Raw genomic sequence first — 14,456 nt, 5'->3', positions numbered from 1 at the left:
TTGTGCCTTTTACGTGTATCTAAGAAGCACAGCTAAGCTTCTCGCAAGCTATCCAGCTTAAACTCATTCAGCCATATCAACAGTATCTTCTGGACAGACAGACTTTTAATGAATATAAAAAAATGAGACTATGGCTAGAATCAAATAAATGTCTACCCTGGCAATCTTTTGCCAAAGATGAAGAGATGATGAAGAGCCAGCTACCCGTCAAATTGTCAGATGGCCTTTGCCCATGTGAGCATGGGAAATTGTGACTGGTGCTCTGCTTGTTTACAATCCTGTAGGACAGGCACGTGGCTCTCTCTTGATCCAGCACGTAATGCAAAGTGTTATAAACTATATGAGGAGAACAAAAAGATGTCTACATTTGCTAAATGGTCATATCTTGATTGTATTGAATTATTTTGCAGTAATTATGAGTGTCTTTTCATTCCTTGAGAACTTGATGATCAGTGAAGGAATAATGTAGGGGTTTCTTTCACTTCACAAAGTGAATGGAATGAAATTAGACCTTCACAATAACTAAGTATAATCTGTAGATTAAGCAAAACAAAAGAGTACACATGCTACTTATGTTTAGTTTCTTTCCCTGGATGTTAGGTTATTTAACACTACAGTTATCTTGACTGAAATTACACCTCCCCCCTCCAAAAAAAAAAAAAAGAAATTGTGGAGAGGAGGAAAATATAATATACCAGCAGGAGTATACGGCTATCTTCAAAATACCAGCAGTTATGCTTCTTGACTATTAGACTGAAAGTGTGAAAATTTTAGAACTCAAAAGCTCTTTTTTTCCACAGTTCAGAACATGAGTATGAACAATTGATTTTGATCTTGTAAGCCCTTGTAAATACTGGAGTTTATATCAAGTGGGTGCACTGAGCTTAGTTTCGGAGGCAACTGATAAGAGGTTTATATTCTATGAGTGAATGCTTGTTAGTTACAGCCTATTTTTGAAAACCAGAAAAGAATACATTCAAGATACTATCCTTTCACTGTATGTGCCTCTTCTTAAAGAGTGTTATATATGGATGTGGGTTTCTGAAGTATCTGAGAAATGCTGGTTTGATCTTATCAATTAATTTCAAATGTGCTCAAAAAACAGGTTCTTAGTTGTGCCTTATATTTAAACCATTTGTTGATCTCAGTTGGCTATGAGGATATTTTTCTAGTCTTATTTGTTTTGAGCTTAACTTTAAATGGTGAACCAGCAAGCTTCAAATTGAGCTTTCCTCCTACTTTGCATTAGGCATTGTCCAACAAACCGATTTGCTTAATGCTCTTATGGTTTTGAGTCTGACTCTGACAATCATTTGCTGTCATTGATCAGGTCAACTTTTCTGTGGACCCCATTCCTGTTGGATAAAGAGATAGACAATTTTTACCTACTCTAAAGATTTATGAGAATTGCTAGTTAGCTCTTATGCAGGAGTATAAAACAAGGGGGGGGGAAGAAATAAGAAGAAAATGTCCAGTAGGAGATCTGTGTTTGAATTGCTAAACTACTGTATAAAAGCCATCACCATTACGGATATGTTGTGCTGGATTTTATGCATTCATTGAACGTGTCTTAGGCTATTTTGGTATTTTAAGTTACATTGCTACAGCCCGCGGATCTTAGGGGTTATTTTAAAGTCGGGAGGCAAATAAACCTAGTTAGAAATGAAGACTTAATCTTAGACTGGAGAGTGATCTCATCATGGTAAAAGCTTGATCACATCTTCAGATAAAAATAAATATTTAAATCATGATAATTAAATGAGGGCTCAAATGCAGTGGCAGCAGTCATTGTTCTCCGTACAAGAGCCTGGCAGTTTTGGCTCCTACCATCTCCTCCAGCCGGCACATATTAGTCCTACAGGCCAGCACTGTAGTAAAGTGGACGCCCCTGTAGAGTAGCTGTGTGTTCTCAGCTCAGAGAGCTTTCTGCAGTACCCTGGAGCTAAAAAGACGTGAGGAATGTAGAAGATGATTAGGAGCACTTCTTAGAAAAGCTGAGTGCAGGTCACAGGCAAGCCTTAAAGGTGATGGCAGACAGCACTTTCCATGTATAGTAAACAAGAAGGAGCTTATAGAGCTTACCAGAAACCAAGGAGCCATAGAAATGTGTTGGAGGATGATTGAAGATCAGGTTTCAGCCAGTGAGGATGTTAACAGTAGATCTGTTAACAAATCCTTTTATTTTAATCTGTTTTGGCCACCAACTCAAAGTTTCTCTACTGAGAAATTCTAGCCTTTTCTAGCCTACTTTCAAAAAAAATATTCAATTCTATATTTTACAGTGTAGTGTGTTTGCATTAAAAGAAGGCAGATTTATCTCATAGCCTAACTTGGGATCCAATGAAAAGTGTCTTCTGAACTGGGGCCTGTTAGTGGGAGGATTTGAGTAACTGTTTTCCATTATCTGAATCAAAGTAACTGAAGTCTGAACAGCCCAAGCAGATACAAAAAGCCCTACGGTGATGAAGATCAACTTTTTGATTTTGTTAATTTCCGTGCCAATAAATCCAAAACTGAAAACTGATGTGCCAAAGCAAGAGTGGAGACTTTCCTTTTCAAAGGCAGTTTTAAAAAGTTCATGATTAGAGACTAACTTCCAGGCTCTTGTCAATAGTTCCAAAATGGAGTTTGTCGTAACACTTTATATAATGCTAATGATAAGCTATTTATTGCATGGAAAATGTCAGTTTATTTCTTACTCTCTTCTTTTGATCTAATATTTTCTGATGTGCTGAAGTCTCAGTATTTAGGTCTGTGCAGTGACTATCTGTGGGAAACCTCTGTAACCGCGTGGTGAGGGGAGATGTGCAAAGGCAGGGTGAGGTGCAGCACCTCCATGACTTGTTGAGGGGTACAGTGGGCCCCGAAACTAAGCAGCTCTTTCTAACTTTGATCTAGTATCACAGTGGAATATTTACTGCTAATTTATGTATTAGTTATGTTGCACAGTTCTAGCTTGATTTGAGGCCAGGGGCAGATAAGATTAAATGAGGGGGTAGGGAGAGAGAAGAGGCTCGGAACAAAGGAATGGCTTCAGGGCATGAGGAGGCTTTCCCGTAGACAAGCTGTAGTTGGTTGTGCCATTTTTGTTCAAGTGCAACCAGCATCTGCACAAATAGGGTAGGACTGAATAACAGTAGTTGTAAATGGGGTCATTGCCTTTGTGCAGCAGAGCGAGAGGAGCTGCCATCGGAAAAGCTGTGTTCTGCCCTGGATTACTGCCTGTTTAGAAAGGAAGAAGAAAATGCAATCTGGACACCTGGGTACATGGCACCTGAGTTCCATTTCTGGTTTCAGTGAACGTTTCTCCAATATTCACTGAGGGAAGCAATGCTTCAAAGGGAAGCAATGCTTCAAAGGGAAGCAATGTTGAGAAGGACTGAGACTTCCTTCTTGTGTTTCTGCATAACTGGTGTGTCCATGATGAGGGGAACTCCCGGCACAAAAGTAGGTTAAGGGCCCACAGGCAGAAGAAAAAGATCTGAGCTCACCTGCAGAGCTGTTGGGTAGAAGATTGCTCCTCTCACGAATTTGAATCTCTCTCTCCAAAATTATTTTCAAGGTAAAGCCCTGCAGCTTGTTATTGATTCAAAAATAATTTGAGGACAAATACAAATTTTCAGCTAACTTACTGTGAACCATCAACTTCTGCCCAGGATTTTGTCTGTTGTGAGAAAACGTGGGTAGGTAAGACGGTCATACTCACATTCTGTTAAGAACTCCACTAAGATCCATTTTAAACTTCTCAAATAACGTATCAGTTCCAGGAGCTAATATATCTTGCTGTAAGAGAAATCAGAAGTAGTCCCAAATGGAAAAAACAATGTTGGCCAAACCCTTTTTTTTTTAAATTTCATTAAGACATTTCTAAAAGCCCAAGCCATAACATTATCATTATGCCTGAAACACACAAAAGTCGTCTTCAGGCATAAACCAACTTTTAGCAGATCTATGTGTAAGTTAGAATTGAGGTGGCATGTATCTCTTACACAAAGCTGGATTTAATTTAATGGATTTATTTCCTAAGGCTCAATGGCTGCCCCAAAACCACAGGTTATCATCAGAAAGAGTAGCCCCATCATCAACCCGAGTGTGCTGCGATCTCCAGCGCAGGCCTGACCCACCCTCTGCTGTGATTCTGAGTTAAAACCAGATGAAAAGAAGTCTTAGAAGGATGATAACCTCATAAATACTTTACTTGCCAAGCTTCTCTGTATTTCTCCAGCTACCGCCTCAAAGAATAGAGAACTGGACTTCTCGATGGTGACTGCCAGCGGGGGGAGTGGTATGGGCCAAGCCCCAGCCCTCAGCCGACGCAGCTCCCCCACGGAGGGGTGGCCCCTGACAGGGACACCATGGCTGCCCTGTCTCTGCAGCAGCCATGGGCAGCAGCAGCCCAGCCCTGGGCAGGGCGACACACTGGGGGCCCTGGCACAACCAGCCAGAGTCCCAAATGTCACGGCAGGGGCTTTGCTTTCATAAAGAATTGCTCAAAATCCAGTGAAGGCAGTGGATGTCTTTCTGTTGATCTGAAGGAGTGTTGGTTTAGGCTAACAAGGTAACCCTGATACTTAGAGTGGGTAATATAATTGGTAGGAAGGAAACAATATTAAAAATAATGTCAATCTCTGGATTATTTTACCTATGAAACATATAGATCTGATAAGCATTCTGCTGTTCCCTGCAAAGTAGCTCCAAAGCCAAGTCCTGTTGGAATGTGATCAGAGCGAAATACATATCTGCCTACTTCTGCCTTGTATACAGTATTTATGAAGCTGCCTATGTGATTTCATTTTAGATTATTTTATTCATGAATAAGCAAACAACCCCTCAGAAAAAAATATTTCAGGTTCTGTTAGGAGTATTCTTGATTTCTAAAAATCCGTTGTGTTATATTTTTGAAGAATACCCAAGTTATGCATAATATCCTCCTTGTTGACTCCTTAGGTAGTCATACAAGGTCATGCAGATCAGGACTGCTCAACTTAAACAGACTTCCAGACGTTCAGGAGGACTTAATCTGTGCTGCTTTTGCTTAGCAATGAATGTGCTTACACATCAACCTCCTACTGCTTTCCTTACTCAATTATTTCATGTGCTTATTTGCTTTCTTACAGTGAGTCGTGATACTCGCACAAGCAGTCGTTCCTGTCCCGAGGATGTGACAACACACTGGGTGATACTGCTTTCTCAGCAGGATTTTTGCTACAAGAACACATGAAGATTTTGTGCTCACACATTCAGTTAAACTGGCACACCTCTGTGTTTCCAAGCTGTGAGTATATTTTAAGAGTTAAATTGGATTCACTGTATTTTCTACAAGAAAAGTAACTCCATCCATTGTAATGACTCAGACTTACAGTGGCTGATGTGTTGAAACCTATTCTCAATAGGGTGTACTATGACAGCAAAACAGAAATAAAGTAAAAATATATCTACCGCAATGGAGCTCTGGAATCCCCGTCCAGTTTCCATTGATTTCTCGGGGACCTGGATTATCCTTGGCTGGCTGTTCACAGGCTCCATGGAGCTCCTCGCCTCCCTCTTTATTGGAAGAGGAATTGTGTTGTTTCCCATCTCTTGTTGCCATAATCTTAGGATGCACTGGCTCTCAAAGTAGCTGTACTACAAAAAGGATGTCAAGGAGCAGTCAAGTTTAGGAAACCAGAGCTTGACTGCTCTGTGGCTTGGTTGAAATTGGTATTTGCATACTTACTAAACTCTTAGGCAACTCCTTTAAACAGTTCTTTTGGGATCACTGCAAAAGGGTGATTTTAGAATCTACCTTTTTTTTTTTTTTAACCTTCATTATACCTGCTATGAAGGAACTGTTACAGAAATACTACCACACGGTACAGTGGAGATATATCTTATCATTGTACAGGAAAGTCACGAATGAAAATTGGGCAATGATGAGAATACATTCTTGCTACTCTGTTCCTCTTATTTTATAAGTAGTTGAGGGAATGTACTCTGATATATGACGTGTTGTTGAAACACCATGTTTATATCCAAACTAAAAATATAGAATAATTTAAATTGACAGGGACCTCTGAAGGTTATCTGCTTAAAGCAGAGCTAACTTCGAAGCTTGATCAGGTTGCTTTGGGCCTAGTTCTGACTAGTTTTAAATACCTCCAAGGTCCATGCCAATGTTTGACTGCCCTCGCTATGAAAATCCTTTTTTTTTGGTGTATCTGGTTGTACTTGTCTCTGCCGTGTCTTGTCACTATTGGCCTTTTGCTAGTCTCCAAGAAGACCCTCGCTTTGACTTCGTCATCTCCAGGTATGTAATGTACCCTAGGCTCCTAAGTAGCTGGCTCCAGTATGTCAATGTCTTTTTTGTACTGGGGGACACACAACTGGAGGTAGTACTCCAGCTGAACTCTTGCAAGTGCTACATGAAAGGGAATACTCAGTTCCCTTGACCTGCTGCCTATGCTCCTGCTAACTGTGTAGTTAGCATCCATTGCCCCAAGGGTGCACTGCTGATTCATGTTCATCTTTTGTTCACTGCCTCTTCCCGATCTGTAGCTTCTCTCCCTTCTTCCTAAGGAAAAATAACCTGGGAGTCACCAGACTTATTATGCCTCTTATAATGGGCCTGTCCATCGTCAGGATAGCTGTGACTTCTACAAAACTCATTTCCAGATTGAGAAATCCGAGTATGCTGTTGGACTTGTTCAGATTATGTGCATAGCAAAAGAAAGAGGTAGAAATAAAATAGTACTTTTCATCCAATACACACAATGCTGTCTGAACACTCAAATAGTGTTTGAACAGCAGAAGTGGCCACATTCTGCAGTTAGGGAAATATTTAAGAGATTGAATGCTGCTTGTGTAATCTATCCAAGACCCTTATTTTCATTCACCTTAAAAAAGGAGAATGCTGTAAACCTATATTATGACCTCTGGTAATTTTTTTAAAAGCTTTACACTTTTCCATTAATACTGGTAGTTTTACAAGAGGTCATTAACAGCTAACTAGGCTAGTGTTAAGCTGGCTAAAGCTGATTTTCTTTTCTAGAGATTTTCATCAAATGAAAGTGGTTAGACTACCAAGATGATGTTTATTTTCAGTGCCCCGCTTCTTTTTTTCCTACTCTGTGGATGATTAGGATAGAGAGCTATCTTAGCAGATGCGATATTTTAAGATAGAGGAACATTTAGCTAGCAATGCTTCTGTAGTTAAACAAAAGTGAAGTTATAGCCAAGCATATTCTTTACTCCCACAGAGTCTATATTTTTCATTAGATTTATTCATAATTTTACCATTGACAGAGAAATAACTTCAAACATTCCTCCTTATAGGAAACGAATGGTCTAATTCTGGCTTCCTGAGCAGACAGGCTTTGTTTATCGAGTTTTAACCACGTTATATAACTCTTCTTATCACACATTCAGGAATTCAAAGGCAGGTTTCTAGCCTGAAGGTTTCTGATAACATCCTATTTTCTCTTGTGTTTTTCCTGCCTACAGTTTCCAACCTTGTGGCACTATTAATACTCTGCCACTAATTTTAGCCAGACTTTTCAGATAGCAATGAAACCTAACTTTTGTGATAGATGATATTTTCAATATATGTAAAACCTCTGTATTGTATAACCAATTTATTATTAAAATCTTATTTCCCAATGACTGGTATGCTAACACCTTATTCAGTGACAGCACAGAGCAATTAATATTTATGGTTTTCCTTGCAAAAATTTAAATACGTATATCAACACCCAGTATCAATGGTTTTGTATCCTTTCAGAGGAGGATAATTCCCTATCAAGTTTTGTATCCCTTCAGGGAAGATTTGAAGGTTATATAAAACTGTTACAGTAAAGTGCACTTTCATCATTTGCAATGGGCTGTATTTTGAATTTGAGAATAGTTGTGAATCCTTTGTACTTTGATCAAATCAGTGGTACACATATTTGCTGAGGAAGCTTTGTAGTTCCATTTTCTGAGTGTACCTGACAGCAACGCCTTTTCGTGTGATGGCTACAGCCCATTTATAGAGGGGCAACTTCTGCTGTAACTCCCAGGTAGATGACCTCTCCCCTTAAGCTTCCACGTCTTCATCTTCCCATTGCCTTGAAGTGGACACTTTTGGTCTGCCATCTGCAGGCTCAGGCTGCTTTGTAGACTCCTGTCATACCAGCTAAGTATCCTTATGCAGCTAAAATCAGCTTTCTAACTTTAAGTCAATCAAATCTGTTAAAAGAAAAAGCAAGAGTGGTGCTTTTCCACTTTATCACTGATTTAAGACAAAGAAAGACTAAAGCTGGGTTGCCAAAACTACAAAGGTACTTTGTCCTTTGCGCAGATTGCAAGAGACTTGTCAAAGAGCTTTTGACTGATGGCGAATGCAGCCCTTGCCCCCAGGTCAAAATACCAAAGTCCCGCTCTCTGCCAGTCCTGTTCTGGAGCTCCTGGAGTACAAGGAATTATGGAAAAGACTGACTTTTCTCTTGATTCAGTGGCCTTGTGAGGGGAAAAGCACATAGTTTGCTACATAAATTGTAGGGTTTGGTGGGGAGCTTTGACAGCAAAGCTTTTTGTGTATCCCTGATTACCGCTGTGTTTCCAGAGGGATGCAAAAGTTTACAGGAAGCATCAGGAAGGGATGTTTACTGTCACACTTGATAAAGCTACATGTCCATACAAAAAACATGCAGTTAATGACATTACTAGTTGTGGCAATTACTCACTGGAAATGTGCCCCTTTTATGCTTTTATTGTGGGTTTTGTGCTATTTCTGTTACGTGTAAGTTTTTCATCATGTAATTTGGATTCGTGAATTTCAGCATATGGGCTTTCTGATTTATTTATGTTGATGATGGTGTGTGATTGCTTAACTTCCTTATCTTACTTTTTTTATTCTTTCTCGTCATGCCTGGAATTCTGACAAAGTTTTAAGTAGTGAATAATGAATTAAGCAAGATGTTTGGCTGTACCAAATGTTGCAGTATCTTTTGGGACTCAGAAATATTGCACATATACTGAACTCAAGATTTGGTTAGAAACTTGTGTGGGCTGCAGAACATACCTATCTGAAGTGCAAAGGCCAAGGACTTAAATAGTGGTGAAACTCATGCTTTGCAGAACTTGAGAGGGCTGTAGCTATCTATACCACCACCTGTCTTCTGCAAGAGGTAGACAACTTCTTGGGCTTATTTCATGTCTTATAATTCACAGGGTTTTGTCCAATAAAAGCAAATGGAACCTCTTGACCCAATAATAATACATGGTTTATAATATACACATAAAACCAGGCTTGTTTGCCTCTTGCAAACATCACAAATGCATACAGAACCTTCAGCCTAACAAAGGGGGTTAAAATAATTTAAAATATAATTAATAGATATGAAAACTAGAAAACATACTATAAAACCACAAAATAGGAATCAGTTCTGCTGAAGTTCACTTAAACTGGCTGGAGTTTTTCAATTAATTCCCTGGAAAGAGGTTTAAATCCCAGATAAACTGCTCTCTGTTCTCATTCTAGCACCACATCTGGATCCTTTCCAGCTTTGGAGAGGGCAAGGCCTCTGACTTGAAAATTCAGCAGCAGCCACTGTATTTTTCCTCTAAACTCCTTCAAATATGCCTTCAATTCATTTCCGGGTAGGTTATATATTACATGCTGATTTCAAAGTGCAACCCTGATTGCAGCGTGACATGTCTGTACCGAAGGGTAGGGGTGTTATACTACACTGCACCTCTGTCTCTGGGGTGTAGTTATGTGCTGTTTTCCTTTGTCTCCTCTCCTCCTGATTCTGTGTGTGTGGTTGTGGGTGCATGTAAAGGGCTTCAGCTATGTAGTCTCATGATTAATTGCTGCTTTGATTTGTGGTATTTAGTTGTGGGATTAAGACATTACCAGTATTCCCAACAGATGAAATAAATTTTATTTGTGTGTTCGTGTACTGCAGGTGATTGCAATTCCTTCCTGGTACAGAAGATTCACAAAATGTTCTATGCAATGACATGATTTAGGAGGTGGCAGAACTGTGGAATAACCTTACTGCAGGATGTTTTGAGAGCAACCCTCTCCAGTTCATCTCAGCAATGGAGTACTCCTACGTGCTGTCCTCTCCCTAGAGCAGAAGAGGAAACCAGGTAGGGACGGACCAGGGAGTAGCACTGTGAACTGAGCCTGGGAGGCAGGAGATGAATCTCCAATTTAATCACAGACTTTTTGTCACTACAATTCTCCAACTGGAAGTAAGGAATGATATCTTCCTAAATGGGGTGTTAATTAGGAGAAAGAAATCCATGAATGATTGTGAAGCAGCCTGATGCTGTTGCAGTGATGGCCAGGTGCTTAGTGACATAGGGTGCTAAAACAGAACTGAACAGACAGCAGGAGATGTGATCTAGCAGTAGGTCATTTATTTATTAAAACAGGAGAACTTGTAGACTGTGATATTATTTCTGCAGTTTATCCAGAGCTGCCTGCATGGCGAGGTTAGATAGTCTGTGTGTGCGGAAGGGAACACCCCTGAGGAAGATCCATAGATTCCTTTGCATTCTATCTAGTACTGAGCACACTCTGCCACATCGTTAACATCCTTTCTTCACTACAGGATCCTAATGATTAAAACCTCTTTAATTACACAAGGCCTCTTGAGAAATATTATCTAAAAATTTAGCAATGAACATCAGAAAATGTGTTACCTAGGCAGCTGAAAGATTTGGGGGGTTTGCTTTTAATCAGTCTAAGTAAGCAGTTAGAGAACAGTCACAAAGTGAAAATGATCTTTTGTCATATGTGATACTTTAAATATTTCAGATTACTGACAAATTATCACTAATTAAGATATGAGTAGAGCATCTGGATGCTTATTTCTGTGTCTGGACACTCTGCATTATTTTTCATGTCTATTTTATTTCTGTAATCTGAAAATCAACTAATCTAAAAAATACTGGTCCTAGTAGTGGAGAAACCCCAGAATCATACTTTTTGCTGTTTGTTAGTGTGTATGAAGAGTCTTATAATGTTGTTTTTCATTTTTTTTAATTGGAGTTTTGTTTTTCAGACCAACATATAATTAATTTTGGGTGTGGGTAAAACAACATTGAGTGTATGTGATTTGTTGCAAGCATTATCTTCTTACTAGTAGGCCTCCATGATAACCCAAATGACGTTTAGAAATGCTACTCATGCTCAGGTATGATGAAGATGGCATGTGGAGGAGTGGAGGGGATGATCTGACTGATTTGAAGGGGCTAGTATGTAGATACATCAAGATTTATAATTGTATCTAACAGAGTTTGCTAGAAGTATGTTGTAGAGAAGCAAATGTGATAAAAACTAGTGCTAAACAGCCTGGCCAGGAAGCTTATAAACCACTTTAGCTCTTCCACAAGATAACAAATGAAAAACACTTACAGCACTTCTAAGGTAAGTGCTATCATTCACTGTCCTTAACTGTAGTAAGAACATAAAAACCCTGTATTTGTTATAATTTACTTGCATTTTATTACAAGACACACCTTGAGGCAGATTTGTGGTATGCTCCTACCAGTGCCTGGATTACTCTGCAGGAAACCTTCTATCTGATTCAATGGTTAGACTGATAGACCTGAAAGAAGTTTTAGCCATAAACATGATGAGGTTGAAGAATTTTGAATGTTAGATTAAGAAATTCCTTGCTCATACTTTCATATTTGCAATACATCTTTTCAACATTCATATTTTGTTACCTGCAACTCGTGCTTCAGGCTCTTTTGTGCAATATTCAAGGCCAGCAGTTTAATTCACGCACTCCCCCAGCACCCTGTCCCTTTTACATGTCATTTGAGAGATTATAAGAGAATGAATTACCAGCTATAGCAGGTGGGATTAATCAGAGTGCAGCTTGGCAAACATGGAGAACCTAACAAGCATAAAGAATGCTTAAAAAGGCAGTGCCAAAGTGACGTTGCATGGGCAGCATTACCACACAACCCAACAGCTTTCTTTCATTGTGGGAAGTTCTTATCCTGTCTTTCCGACCTTGTGATAAACTTAGAGCATCCTAAGGAACAAAACAGTTATGGAGCTATAAAAGCATCTGTACCTCCTCTGACATAAGAGACCACCAGCTTTCTGGAGATGCTGATTTAAATGCAGTGACCAAATAACTTGACAAGTTTATGAAATAAGTCAACCTCAGTAATGCATGTCCTTAGACATGTTTCGAAATCTCATTATTAATATTGTGGGTCCAACAAAAATAGCTTGTGTTCCTGTACTTGATCAACTGGCCAGGATGGTAAAAAAAGATGCAACAGACAAGTGGTCTGAAGATGCTCAACGGTAGTTGTTAGAGCAAGTTGTTGTTTGTGTGATGAAAATGTATACATAGGAAAAAAATGTGTAGGAACAGCATACTAGTAGCAGCTTGCTATGAAGATGTTAAAAATAAAGTGGCAATTTGAAAGGGCATGTCTGCTTGCTGCTGAAGCTACAACCAAAGGTTTGTCAGAAAGCCATTAAGGACTGAGTCTTTAACCAGCACAGCGCTTCTGCACTATAGAATGTAGCTGTCTCACGGCATATCTGTCTGGGAGCCTACCTTTATACTTGTCACTGGCTGAGACAATATTACTGACAGAGTATCTTGTTCTGCAGATATGTGTTGTTAATATCCTCTTACATGTTTACTAGATATTCTGTTGTAATGGTCTCCTTTCCCTATGAGGACCAGGGCCTGCTGAAGACCAGAGCAGACCCGTGTAAGTGGGATACCCCAGTAAAGGATCTGGCCCCTGGCCATCATGCAGTGCTAGCGTTGTGCTAGAGTGGGACTGACACTGTGCAGTTCCCCACAGCAAGCTTCTGTCACATGTGCCAACTTGTTTACTGGTAATGACCACATCTGAGGACATAAAAAGGGTTTCCTAATACCAATATGAAGTGAATTGGTTTGCTAGACAAACTAGAATTTTCTATTCTTCCTGCTTTGTATTTTAGTTTCACTCAAGCAGTATTACGTGCAGTACAAAATGCTTACTACTCTCTTTTATGCTTCATCTCTTCACCTATTTTTTTTCCCCTGCGGATTTTAAATTAAGAGAGACCCCAATTAAAACTATGGGGTTTGAGTTTGTTTGTTTTTACTTCACTGACTTTTTTAAGGGCTTAACCTATTCCTACTTGTGCAGTAAAACTTTTATCTCTTTCCAAGGAGTAAGTCTCCTTATTAAAAATAGTAATAGTTTGCACTTGCTTAGCTACTTGAATATTAACTTTGCAGGACTTCATACGTACCGGTTAATTAAGTTCTGTAGAACTGCTGTTACAGCACAGGCAGGGATGGGTAAATTGATAAATAGAGTGGAAGCACGGTTTCCCTAAATTCATAACAGGATGAAGTCAGCTCTGTGATGTTCTGTTTAGCCCCTTTATAGAAGTTTATACTGTGAAAATATTCTCTGTTCAGTGCTCCATTTTCCTAGCACATTATAAAGGTGATCATTGCGAGAGACTCGGTTATAACCACAGTATTTCCCTTACCTCTCCTTAATTGTTCCCTTTGACTTTCTAAGTTTAGCTTCATGTTTCTTCTATGCTTCCAGTACTATAAATACCCCTACTGCCAAACTGCTCTTTTTTCTAAAATCGCTTCTAGATCCTTTTCCTTGGCATTATCAATGTTATCTATATCCAGTGTCTTCCTTGCCAAATTTCTGTGCTATATTTGCTTACAAGGAATTATTAAAGCTACAGCTCATGGTGACTTGTCTGTTTACGGTGCAAGGGAGTCACACACAAAAAAACGTGGAGTGTGTTGTGTGTGTATATACAGACACAAGCATACATTCACACATATTAAGTGTGTGAGAAGCTGTAAAAATAATATCTGTTGAATTCTGAGTCCTAAGAATAATTAATAATTTCTCTACATTTATCAGTATCATTAATTTAGCTTAAGGAAGATGTGATGAAGGTAAGGGTAGACTTTCTTCCTCAGAATTCTTCTTTAACATATTATTTTTAAAAGATATCTCAGCAATCTAAAAGGCAAAACACTTGTACCACTCAAAAAAAGTGCCAAAAAACCAAGTTCACTTCTAGTTTATGAAACGTGCATCTATAAAACAGGAGTTTTAGGACTAATGACTATGATCTTGACCTATTCATAAACTGTAAAAACACCACAACGCTGTTTGGGGGTATGTTTAAGATACTATGTAATTTTCACTGAAAATTAAAAGCAACAAAGGCATATAAATGTTTTAGGTCAGGGAATTAAGGTCAATTTGTGCTTTGCATTGGATGTATATCTGTATTTTCTAAGGTGTCAGAAGAGAAAGGGTCATGTTCACTGTGTGATCATAGTGAAGCGCAATTACCATCTCCATTCTCATTGCAAGGTTTATAATTCATGCTTGATTTAAGTTATAGTTTTCTTAAAAACAAAATAAAAAAATAATCTTCTAAATTGTAACTTAAAAAATCTGCCTTCCTGATGTTCTCC

This window comes from Numenius arquata, chromosome 14 (assembly GCF_964106895.1).
Source record: "Numenius arquata chromosome 14, bNumArq3.hap1.1, whole genome shotgun sequence".
Lineage (NCBI taxonomy): Eukaryota > Metazoa > Chordata > Aves > Charadriiformes > Scolopacidae > Numenius > Numenius arquata.
Note: the sequence above shows the minus strand (reverse complement) of the source record.